The following is an 11,395-nucleotide window of genomic DNA, read 5'->3' on the forward strand; positions in this document are numbered from 1 at the left end:
TATACCATTAATAAAATTAATTATTAGATTTAACTATTACTGCCCCTATTTTTAATCAGAAAACCACAAGCTTTCTCTTTTCTCTCTTTGGCGCGGCCCACCCAGGGTTTTAAAATCCGACCGGACCGGCCTAACCGCCGCCCTCCGGTACCGGTTTACCGGACCGGTTAGGCCGGTAACCGGTGGAAACCGGTTGAATTCAAATCCAAATTCAAATAAATTCAAAAACTCCTATGCAACCGGTTCCGACCGGTTTACCGGCCGGTTTGACCGGTTTACCGGTCGGTTTGACCGGTTTGAAATTCAAAAGCTCCCGTGCAACCGGTTTACCGGCCGGTTTGACCGGTTTACCGACCGGTTTGACCGGTTTACCGGCCGGTTTGACCGGTTTGATCGGTGGGCCTTCATGGGCCGGCCCATTTTTTTCTTTTTCTTTTTTGATTTAACTTTAAATTCCCACAAACTATACTAAATGAATGAATTTTTGAGAAAATTTGACACCATTAGATTCATCACACCTTGAAGTATTTTTAAGAATTTTTTGGAATTTTTTCATTTTTTGAATTCAAATTTAAAATTTGAATTTGGGCCGGTTGGGTACCGGCCGAAACCGGAACCGGACCGGACCGGTTTGACCGGTTACCGGTCAAACCGGACCGGTTCCCACCGGTTAGGTTAACCATGGGCCCACCACGCAGATGCTCCGGCTCCGGCGCCAGGATGAACATTGGGATGAGTCTCCTCTATGCAGTATCGTAGGGAGACTCTCTCACTGACTTGTGGCCCCCTGCATTACGGGATCCGCAAGTCAGTGGCACCGAGCTGCAGGTCTACTGACACTAGTGGAGCCGAGCCGCGGCTACGCGGTCGCAGAAGATCCATCCCCCGACGTGGAGGATCATCGACACGGCGGCAGTCAGGACGCGGGCCCTGTACGGACGGCAACAACGATCAAACACATCACACACATCTAGACGGACGCCTGTCGAAGGAAGGAAGCATCTAGACCCGGCCATCTACTACTACTCACGCCTGTTTGGTTTAGAGTAGTTCTACTAGCAAAAAAAAAATTTCATGCATGAAGTATTAAATAAAATTTATTTATAAAAAATTTTCATAGATAGATGTAATTTTCCACAACGAATCTAATGATCCTAATTAATCTATGATTAGCTACAGTATAACTACAGTAACCATCGTCTAATTATGCGTCAAAAGCCTCATTAAATTCGTCTCGTGAAGTAGTACAAAATTCTAAAATTGATTTTGTAAATTACTTTTACTTAATACCTCTAATTAATGGTTAAAGTAAGCTACAGTGCATTGTGCTATGTGCTAGTTGAAACCAAACAGCGCCTCAGTCGTCACGCCGATGAGATGCCGCCGTCCAAGCCTCCAGAACGCCGGCCTGGCCCCCGCTAGTCGTCGGAGCCTTTCAGAAGCTTCGATCCGGCCTAGAGGAGGCCGGCCCGGCCCGGCACGGGATCGCTTCGGCCGGAGCAAGTGGCGGCGCGCCACCGCGCCCGTGCTGCTTGCCCCGAAAGGGACGGCGGGATCCCTCTCCACCGATCGCATCGCATTCTTCCGTGTTTGGTTTGGTGTGGAAAATTTTTTATAATTTTTTTTATCTCTTTAACTACTAATTAGGAATATTAAATAAAGTCTAATTACAAAACTACCTCCACAATCCCTCGTGTAAATCGCGAGACGAATCTAATGAGACATTTGACCGCGTGATTAGAAAATAGTTACTGTAGCATCTCTGTAGCAAATTAATATTTAATTACCGTCATTAAATTCGTCTCGAAAAATTACATTCATTCCTGAAAAATTTTTACAAATAGATTTCATTTAGTACTCTATGCTATGCATGTATTCATCTTTTTGTATAAAATTGACGTGACGGCTAACCAAACACCAGGCGAGGCACGCAACCGATTTCCCACCACACTCCAGTACGGCGGCGATGATGCGAAACCGGACCGGCGGGGCTAGCTGCTTTTCCCAGTGGATGCGCTCGCCGTCGGCCGTCCGACCAAAGCGTCTCCGTCGACATCTTTTGCTCCAAAACTGAGCCACCATATGGAGTGTTGGAGCCACCAGTAGTGTCACTCGGCCGTGGCACCCGGGCCGTACGTGTGGCTGCAAGGATGTAGTCAGCGCTCGTTGCTGTCTCCGACGCGCCTCCGAGCTGACTCACGTAAACGTACACGTATGCTACGTGCCGATCGGTTTATTAGCCTGTTCCGGGCACGTGTCAGCCGTCGGGGACGGATCGGCTAAATCAACTGCCGAACCCGAGTTCCGCGGCTCACGTCTCCTGAGCTCTGCCTGCAGTTGATAATGAGCCATGACCCAAATTTTTTAATTCAAAATTATAAAGAATTAAAGTTTAATTTTTTTGGAGTCCGATCCTTAAATTATTTAAATCAAATTTGACGGTTCTTTACTATCACCTCTGCGGCAATAGCTCCATTTGTGGTTCATCGATATCCGTGCCAGAGCTATGCGTCAAAAGCTTCGCCTGTGGTCGGCAGCTCCAGCAGCTTCCAGTCTAACAATATTTTTCTCTCACACTGCTCCAACACCAGTTTTCAACTACCAGCCAACTAACAGTATTTTTCTCACACCACTCTAGCTACCAGCTCCAGCTCCAGCCCAGCGAACAGGCCGAATCATCGATATTTGCACCAAGCATCACGAAGCAAGTGGACCAATGACAAACAGTGTCAATGATAAATATATGTGCATCGTCAATGATAAACAACGTTGTTGAAGCAGGCAGTTCACGTTTGGTGACATAGCCCACGGCTGGGTTGTGTGGGCTGCTAGATGGCAGCCCAATAGCATATCTGTTCCCTTCATTTTAATACGGATTAGTTGAACATGATATGATAAAAAAACAGTTGCGAGCATAATTTTAATATGAACTTGTCACTTTTTTACATTTTTGAAAATTAAAATAATTGATATATATTAGGCATGGTCCTAATTCCTCTTTTCTACGATTTGACAACCGTACCTGCATTGAGTTAGACATTGACCGCACTCGTGTTTTGGCAACACTACCAACAACAAAACACTCCAGCGCAAGCCAGATGGACACAACAATCAATTTTGGTTATCTGAAGGCGGATGTTTCTCTCTGGCTCTTCAATCGGAGGGTTAGTTGCGATGGTGTGTATGGTAGGCTGTGAAAGTGATACCAAGAAGTACTTATGAGTTACTCCCTCCGTGTATGGTAGGCTGTGAAAGTGATCAAAAGTACTTGAGTTACTATGACTTACCATAGATTCTAAGAGTTATGCTTCAGCTCGAATAGATCTGCCAACTCACTTGGTTTAACCATGCATCCCATGCTGCAGCAAGAGCAAACATATCATATGGTAGTCAATTGAAAGAGAACTAATTCGACTGATACCATCTGGATTTTATTGGCAAAGGACATGCCCCAAACATACGCTATTGGTGTGTGGAGAGAAGTAGGGGGTGGGCACCCACGTAACCCCGAGTTGCCCCGTCGCAGAAGTGGGAGGCGGCGGCTGGCCGCGGGAGGAGAAGAAGCAGACGTGGTGCCATCGGGGGCGTGCCGTGGTCCCCTTCCCCCTCTCCATCTGCGCCGACAGCCCAATGCGGGCTCGCTTGCGGTGGGTGAGGCCACATCCGCTGGCAGAGGAGTTAGAAGCAGCGGTGGCGAGTTGCTGATGAGGAGGGCGGGGGAGTCGAGGCGGCGGCGATGCTGTACCCGGAGGATGGGTTGATACCGTGACAGATGACGACGACGTCTGGATCAACAAGCAGCGCTTCCGCGTCCACTGCCCGATCGATGAGCGTGGCTTCGCCTTCATCACATGGTCATAGAGAGCAGCAGCCCACCTCCGACGCCGCGCGAGCCAGGCGCCATGATGGCCACGTCTCTGGTCCGCGCCCTGACGCCCTCCCTTAAAGGCTCAGTGGCTCACGGTTTTGTGAATTTGTCTATGGACGAATTTGGTATGCTGGATTAATTCATGAAATTGATCCAAAATGAATAGAAGTAGATTCGTGCATTGCTTTAATTTTAGGTTGGGAATTGTCCATTCTTGATTTCACTAGCTATCTTGGATTGCTGCGATCAGATGAGTGGAGGTTCTTCAATTCCACATTTTTACAGTAATGAAACACAATAAAATGTTTTATAAATATCTTTTGCTTCATGTTTCAATCTCAGGATGGAACGTATGCCATGAAGAAGGTGCTGATACTGATCAAGGAGCAGCTGGGTCTGGTGAGGGAGGAGTTTGGTCCTGGGCACTGCATTGACCACCTGTGACAGTAGCAGCTTGGCCTACTACTGTGTCCGTCCGCTCCTCTGTGCATCTAGGATGAAGTTATCTCTGAGGTTAAAATCGTGAACATAATGCTGGTTTTTGCGAGCCATGGTTTTATCTTTGGAGCTAGGCTCATATTTGTCTTAAAGCACCTTCTCTCCAGTGACAAGCAATCATATTTGTCTTTTATTTTATTTGGATTTCTAAGATTTCTGTAGTATTTATTTTGCAACAGTAGCTTCGTTTTGTTCTTCGCAGACCATAGATGTTTCATAATGCTCTATCAGTGGAAATATTTGTCACATGATATATACTGTTGTTTTTATGTGATACTAACCAGAGCAATATGGAACTTTGCTAGACATTCTCAGTGGTTTGATCGAGTTGTTGCTGTAGATCAGCATGTGCTACCATCCTGTATACCATCTCATGTACCAGTTACATGGATCTTTTCATTTTGTAAATTAAAATGGCTTTCAACATTAAAACTACAGTGGAACCACTAAAACTGTATATCTCAAAGTAGGCTCCTACAAAACCAAATAGCAGTCCAATTAGCTCCATGAATAATTAGTTATACAGTTATTCAGACATTACATTTGATATTCATTCCTCACTAATCCTGTCAAATCTGAAACTGGTCTTGCAGGATAACGAGTGATGGATAGAGCTCTCGCACCACCATGTCATTGCAAGCAGAACTGCTCTCTCCAGTCTGGGTCTGTAGCTGTAGTTACAAGTGTTGTCAATAAAGTGAAATAGTTCAGTTGTAGTCTTCCCCCTTCTTCAGCACTGCCGTTATTGCAACGTCAATCTCCAGTCTATATCTACCCTCAAGCATTTATGCCTGTTATAAATCTCCGATCTCAATAGATGATGTTTATCGCTAAACAAAATTCAGCCTCTAGTTTACCCCTCTGCATGTTGCCTACGGTTTGATGATGGTGATTTTGGGTTGCTTTGCGCTCTCATATCAGAATTTGGAGCTACCTCTTGAATGGCAAAGGTTAATGCACTGAAGATGCAGAAGTCACGGAAAATTTGACTGGTCCAGTTGCAAATTATTGATAGATGTACATTTCATTACTTCATTGAATCTGCAAGAAGCAGCCTGTTGCTTTGAAATAACCAAGCAAAATAAGATCTTGACAGTTTGGATTTTGATGTTCACTTTGACAAAGCAACCACATAATGCATAACTGCTGCTTTCAATTGGTGGAAGAGTCTGTGCTTTCAATCAGTTGTGGTAAATCGAGGCACTTGACTTTGCCTGTAATTTAGTAAGCATAGTACTATTGCTGGAAGAGTCTTGATGCTATATCTATTTGAGCATTTGCTTTCTTTACAACTGGTTCTCTAGACAAAACTACGAGTGATTGCGTGGCAATGCGGTCCTTGCTTTTTTTTAGAAGAGCCGTACTTGTTTCTAGTAAATTATGAATTTCCTATGCTGGGTCCATGCTGCTGGGCCTTCAGGCTGACGTCCAAGCTGGGGGCACCAGCGACGCCGGTGAAGAGGACGCGTACGACCATCACGTCCAAGCAGGTCCTTAAAAAATGAAGTATGCTTGCTTCATTTTTTAGATAAGGGAATATATTAATCATCTTTCAGCCTCTGTATCGATTGATACATATAATTATTCGAAAACACAACTACACCGCACAACACGTCCAAAAGAAATGAAATCGAGTAGCAAAAGAGAGAGAGAGAAACTAAAATGTGCTTAAACACAAGCAATCCGATTACTAAATGGCCATCCATTCGACACGAAGACTTCATGGGTTGCTATTACATGTCCGAGATTAGCTGGGATGGTGGAAAGCTTTTTTGGTTGCTATGTCTCATATCAATAGAATCTTCAGCAAATTGAATACTGACGGTAGCAGTTTTGCGTCCTAGAAAAGTCTGCAATGTCATTGTTTGTCACAACTCACAACACATGTGCCAAATTTAAGTTATTTTTCAGCGTTTTTTGTAAGCTGCTTTGGTTTTTGACTGCGACCGAAAAAATCATTAGTATTTAGTAGAACTACTATTTGGAGAACTAGTTAGGTTGATGTAGCATTATGAACACATTGCATAGCGCTCGATATGTGCAGAATATAGCATGATGCATGACAAATGGTTTCATTCGGTGGTGCCAATTTGTGTGCTAGACACCACTTTTGTGTTATATGATCCATCCATTCTTCTCTGCTGGTTTGTAGAACAGCTTTTTGGGTTTTCGGCTCCTGCATGCTCGCACTCCTCTCCCTACCCGCCTCCCAGCCCAACTGGCAGACGACGCCTAGACCACTTTATCAATCAGGCATCAAAGGGAGCAGAACGGATTGGTTGCAATCCTGCCTGCCGTTCCAAATAGACAGCTATAACCACCGTCATAGCCTGTTATACCTTTTAGGAGAACAGAAAGCTAGGATATCTATATTTTAGCAACAAAAGGCTAAATTCGCTAATAGTCGGCTAAATTTCGCTATAGCCGCTAAATTAAAGATTATTTAGCTAGCTAAACCATATATTTAGTATTTATTTATTGTTAGTTTAGTATTTAACTTCATCATTTACAAAACTTAGTATTTCACCAACGAGAGAATGAAGCCAAGACGTACTTCAGTACATGAAATTTTCTTGATTTTATGTTTATTTGCAAAATAACTCATAGATTTATGCATGATGTTGAAGTAGAAATGTATATTTGTGACTTGTGAAAAACTTCTAATCAATTAGAAGATTAGACGCATGAACCAAATTTACCATGCTTCATGGTTAGAGTTAGATATTTTGTAAAAAAGTGTGTAGAAGATGAATATATATCAAAACCATATAAGCCTTGGAGTCCAATAAATAGGGTGCTCTCCTCCCCTCTTGCCATACAGTGACATAAGAGGTCCCAAGCAGGAGGTGACAAGATTGGCATGTAGTGTAGTAGTACATGTAGTAGTGTCATGGTAGGATAGCAAAATAAAAGATTCAAGAGTCTTATTTTGTACTAAGTTATGGTGAATAAAGAGTTGATTTCTCATAGTGTCTAGGTGAAAGTCGTCTTGGTGTAATATGGGTAGAGTCATCCATGAAAGAAATGGTATCACACTACTTTGGTACCGCTTTCTCGAAAGTCGGTGTAAAGGTTAGGATCACCAATTTCTCAACATATGTTATTTATAGAACCGCTAAATGGTTTAACTAGGCTATATCCTGCTATATTCATTCTTAGCCTCTACAAACACAACAGCTAAATCCCTTATCCCACTGTGTGTAAGACAAGCGCTCTTTATTCATATCTGCACTCTGTTCCTCACCCATACAATCGAGAGACCTTGCCCCTCTTCTCCCTAAAACCACAGCCTTTCTTCTCCCCAAACCTCAGCACCAGCCCCCCCCCCCAACCAATGGCTTCTCTCGCCCGGGCCGCCTTAGGCCTCGCCTCCAAGCACCGGGCCACCACGAGACCCACGCTCGCGACTCCGCTTGGGGCCGCCCCTTCGCTCTTCTCCCACCCTGCGGTTAGCCACCATCACACAGCGCCTGTTGGGCCTCCCACGCCGTGCGGCCTCCATGGCTTTCGGCACCAGCAAGGCCGTCATCCATGAGCCGTCCGCCGACATCCACGCCAAGCGGGTGAACTCGAAAAGCCCCTGCCCTTGCGTGCTGAATGAAGCGCTGGTCTCTAAGGTGATCAACCGGGAGATGTACCGTCACACCCAGATGGTCACCATCCAGCAATAGGTAAATGTGTGTGTGGGGGTGGCGTTAGGTTTTCAATTGGCGTTGTTTCTCTAACCCAAATATGCTTGTTTTCCAGAGAAAGCTGGTGGGAGGAGAGCCTCAAGCAATCAATCAGACATTCACTTATTACGATCGTCGGTGTTATCCTCGAGGTCCTCGTCGTTTGGGTGTAGACGAAGGGCAGCGTCAAGGTAAGGCGGGCAATGAGGAAACTGTGAGATCGCCGTCGAGGAGGGCACCAACACCGGCGCCGTGGAGGGTGGCAGCACCACCACCACTGTGGACACCAAGATCGGCCCCGCGGAGGACGGCACCACCAGCACCGCCGTGGGCACAAGCCCGACGCTATGGAGGGCGACAGCACCAGCACCACCGTGGGCACCCAGGCCGGCGCCGTGGAGGGCGGCACCACTACCACCGTGGTCACCCACCTAGTCCGACGCTGTGGAGGCAAGGCCGGCTCTATAATTTTGAGGGGCCCCGGGCGACGAAGAAGATAAGGGCCTGTTTAATAAATTTTAGTGTCAAAATCACAGTATATAGTATAAATAATAAAACAGTATATAAGGGCCGGCTCTATATAGTATATATGGTAACATTGAATTAGAAATTTATAACCATATAATTGTTGAGTGTTGAGAAAATAAGAAAAACAATGCAAAAGTATTAATCGTCAATCGATCATGGTTGTTGATGTGTTACTGTGATGGTGTTCCTGTCTTGCCCGTCGCCGCTCGCTGAGACTGCACTGCGGAGAAGAATCAGATGAGATCGCAGCATTGTCTCTCTAGTCGCCTAGTCCTCTCCTCTTGACTATTTGCTTGTCGTAGTCCGTATGGATGCACACGCAGGGCGGCGTCTCGCACTTGCGTCTTGTGGCGGCCGGCGGCAGAAAACCAAGCGACGGTACCCTGCAAAACCTGGGAGCCCTCACGTCTCGTTATGGCCTATATGGGCTTATGGCCTCATGTAGTCATGTTCATGGGCTGAAGGCTGGTTTGAGCGTTTGGCTTAATGGACTTTCAATTAATTACATATACTAATACTACTAGTTACATGTATAATCTTGGGCTCTCTAGCTCGGTGGGCCCCCGGCGGTCGCACCTCTTGTCCCCCTAGAGCCGGCCCTGCGTGGAGGGCGGCAGCACCACCACCACCGTGGGCATCGAGGCCGGCGCCATAGAGGGCAGCACCACCACCACCGTGGGCACCAAGGCCAGCGCCATGGAGGGCGGCACCACCAACACCGCCGTGGGCACCCAGGCTGCTGGTGCGGAGGGAAGTCTGCATGATCTTATCAGATTATTGAGTAGTTTTAGTTACTATGCTATCATTGTCAGTATTAAACAATTTGAAATCATGTCCTAAATTAATTAAGGTTTGATAATAGTATATGGAGTACTGGTAGACATAAGCTAGCGACACCCGTCGGCCTCATGGCTAAGCGACACCCGTCGGTCTCATGGCTAGCTGCCTAGCACCGTCACCTCGCCAACACACCCCGCCCAACCCGCGTCGGCTGCCGCGCGCCTGCCCGTTCCACTCGAGGACGCGGCCGTCGGAGACGCCGCTGCGACGCTCTTCGGGCCGCGCAGCAGCAATCCGCGAAGCAGCGGGTGCTGGTGGGCTCCGGCTGCCGTCGATGGTGGTAGAGCGCCTGGGGAAGCAGCTTCGTCCAACTCCATGGCTGCTTCTGGGCGCGCGGCCTTGCATTGCGTTGGTTGATTTGCCTAGCTACAAGCTTGGACGCACACGTTTTGCTTTGGCATCGGTTGTCCGACTCGGTGGAGTCCGTTGTCGTCGTTTCCTCCTCGTAATATAAAGGCAACGCATACGCCTCCTTCCCTACGCCGTCCTCGCCGAGATCTCGCGACTCTCTGGTTGCCAAGTTGACGAAGGACCTCCCGCGTCGGATGTCGGGCTTTGGCGCCTTCGTCCCCCCATCTGCCATCTCGATCCCTTCCCCTCGGAAGTAATCACCACGCTTGAATAGATTTGATTTATCGTTGCATGTGTACGCGATCCATATCCGTACGTGATACTATGTCCAATTGATTCATGTTCATGATGATCAAGATTCAGTCTATTTTCTGATCATTTTTTTTCCTGGAACATTGAGTTGCAGGATAACCCATGCAACTCAAGTTCTGCAAGAATTCTAGATCCTTCCAAATATTCTTCTTTTGAAGAGATGTTTCGAGTCATGCAAAAGATGAAGTACAAGCCCTACTATCCTTTATTTTCACATGACACTCTGAATTTATTACTCGTTCAATCTCAAATATGGGCTGGGAAAATGAAAAGCAAGTTTTTCAAAAAAAAAAAAATGAAAAACAAATTCCGGTGGGCTGGGAAGCTTGACTTCATCTAAAAAAGATGTCGATCTAGATTTGATGCTCGGCAAAATGAGCCGTGGGTTTGCTTTAGTTTCGCAGCATAATTGGTGTTTCCTCGCTCCCAAACTTGATAAGAAGAAAGTTGTATAGGATTGAAGGATCTAGTTGTCGAAATTTTACTTTCCCGTCTAGTTTATCTTGATCATAATATGAGGCGTACGTGAAGTTTGGGCTGTTACTGGAGATGTTTTGTTTTGGCAGTAGAGCAAAAGAAAAAAAACTTGTAATTATGTAAAACTAGCGAGACCAAGTCAAAATGCAAAGCAAGTGAAATCCAAAGCTAATAAGTTGATACAGCAAAAGATACTCCCAGATTTCTTTTGGGCGTGCAACTTTAGTTTTGTACTGGTTGAATGGCGCACTTGCTGTATTAAAAGGCCAATGTGACTACTTACCGTATTTGGGTGAAAATGCAAAGTGAAATCCAAAGCTAGGCATCTCCAAAAGTTTAGCAAATGGAGTTGACATCTTTGATTTTTTGGCAAAAACACTTAAAACACCCCTCCAACAGTTTAGCAAACAATTTGGCAAAATATGGCAACTTGGCAAAAACCCTCCCTCACCGCGCACATTTGGCAACTTGGCAAATTCTCTCCCTGCTTGCATGCTGCGTACTGACCACGAAAATAAAGTCTTCTCTTTGCTTGCATGCTGCCTATTGCTTTTTTTTCATTTTGCCAAGTCCGAAATAATAAAGTATTGGAGAGGAACTGTTTTTTTGGCAAAGAGTTTTGGGAGTTGGCAAATCACAAAATTTGCCAAGTAGAATATGACAAACTTTTGAAGATGCTAATAGAGCAAAACAATACTCCAACGTTTCTCTTTGCCCGTACAACTTTAGTGTTTTAATTTTTCACATGAACAAACTATTATTTCAAGTACATCAGCATACAGAGACGAGGAAAAAAATGCTGCCATCTGAATAATTTAGAAAACTTGCGCCTACTTTTGCACCGTCTCAT

The sequence above is a fragment of the Panicum virgatum genome, chromosome 1K (assembly GCF_016808335.1).
Source record: "Panicum virgatum strain AP13 chromosome 1K, P.virgatum_v5, whole genome shotgun sequence".
In the NCBI taxonomy this organism is placed as follows: Eukaryota; Viridiplantae; Streptophyta; class Magnoliopsida; order Poales; family Poaceae; genus Panicum; species Panicum virgatum.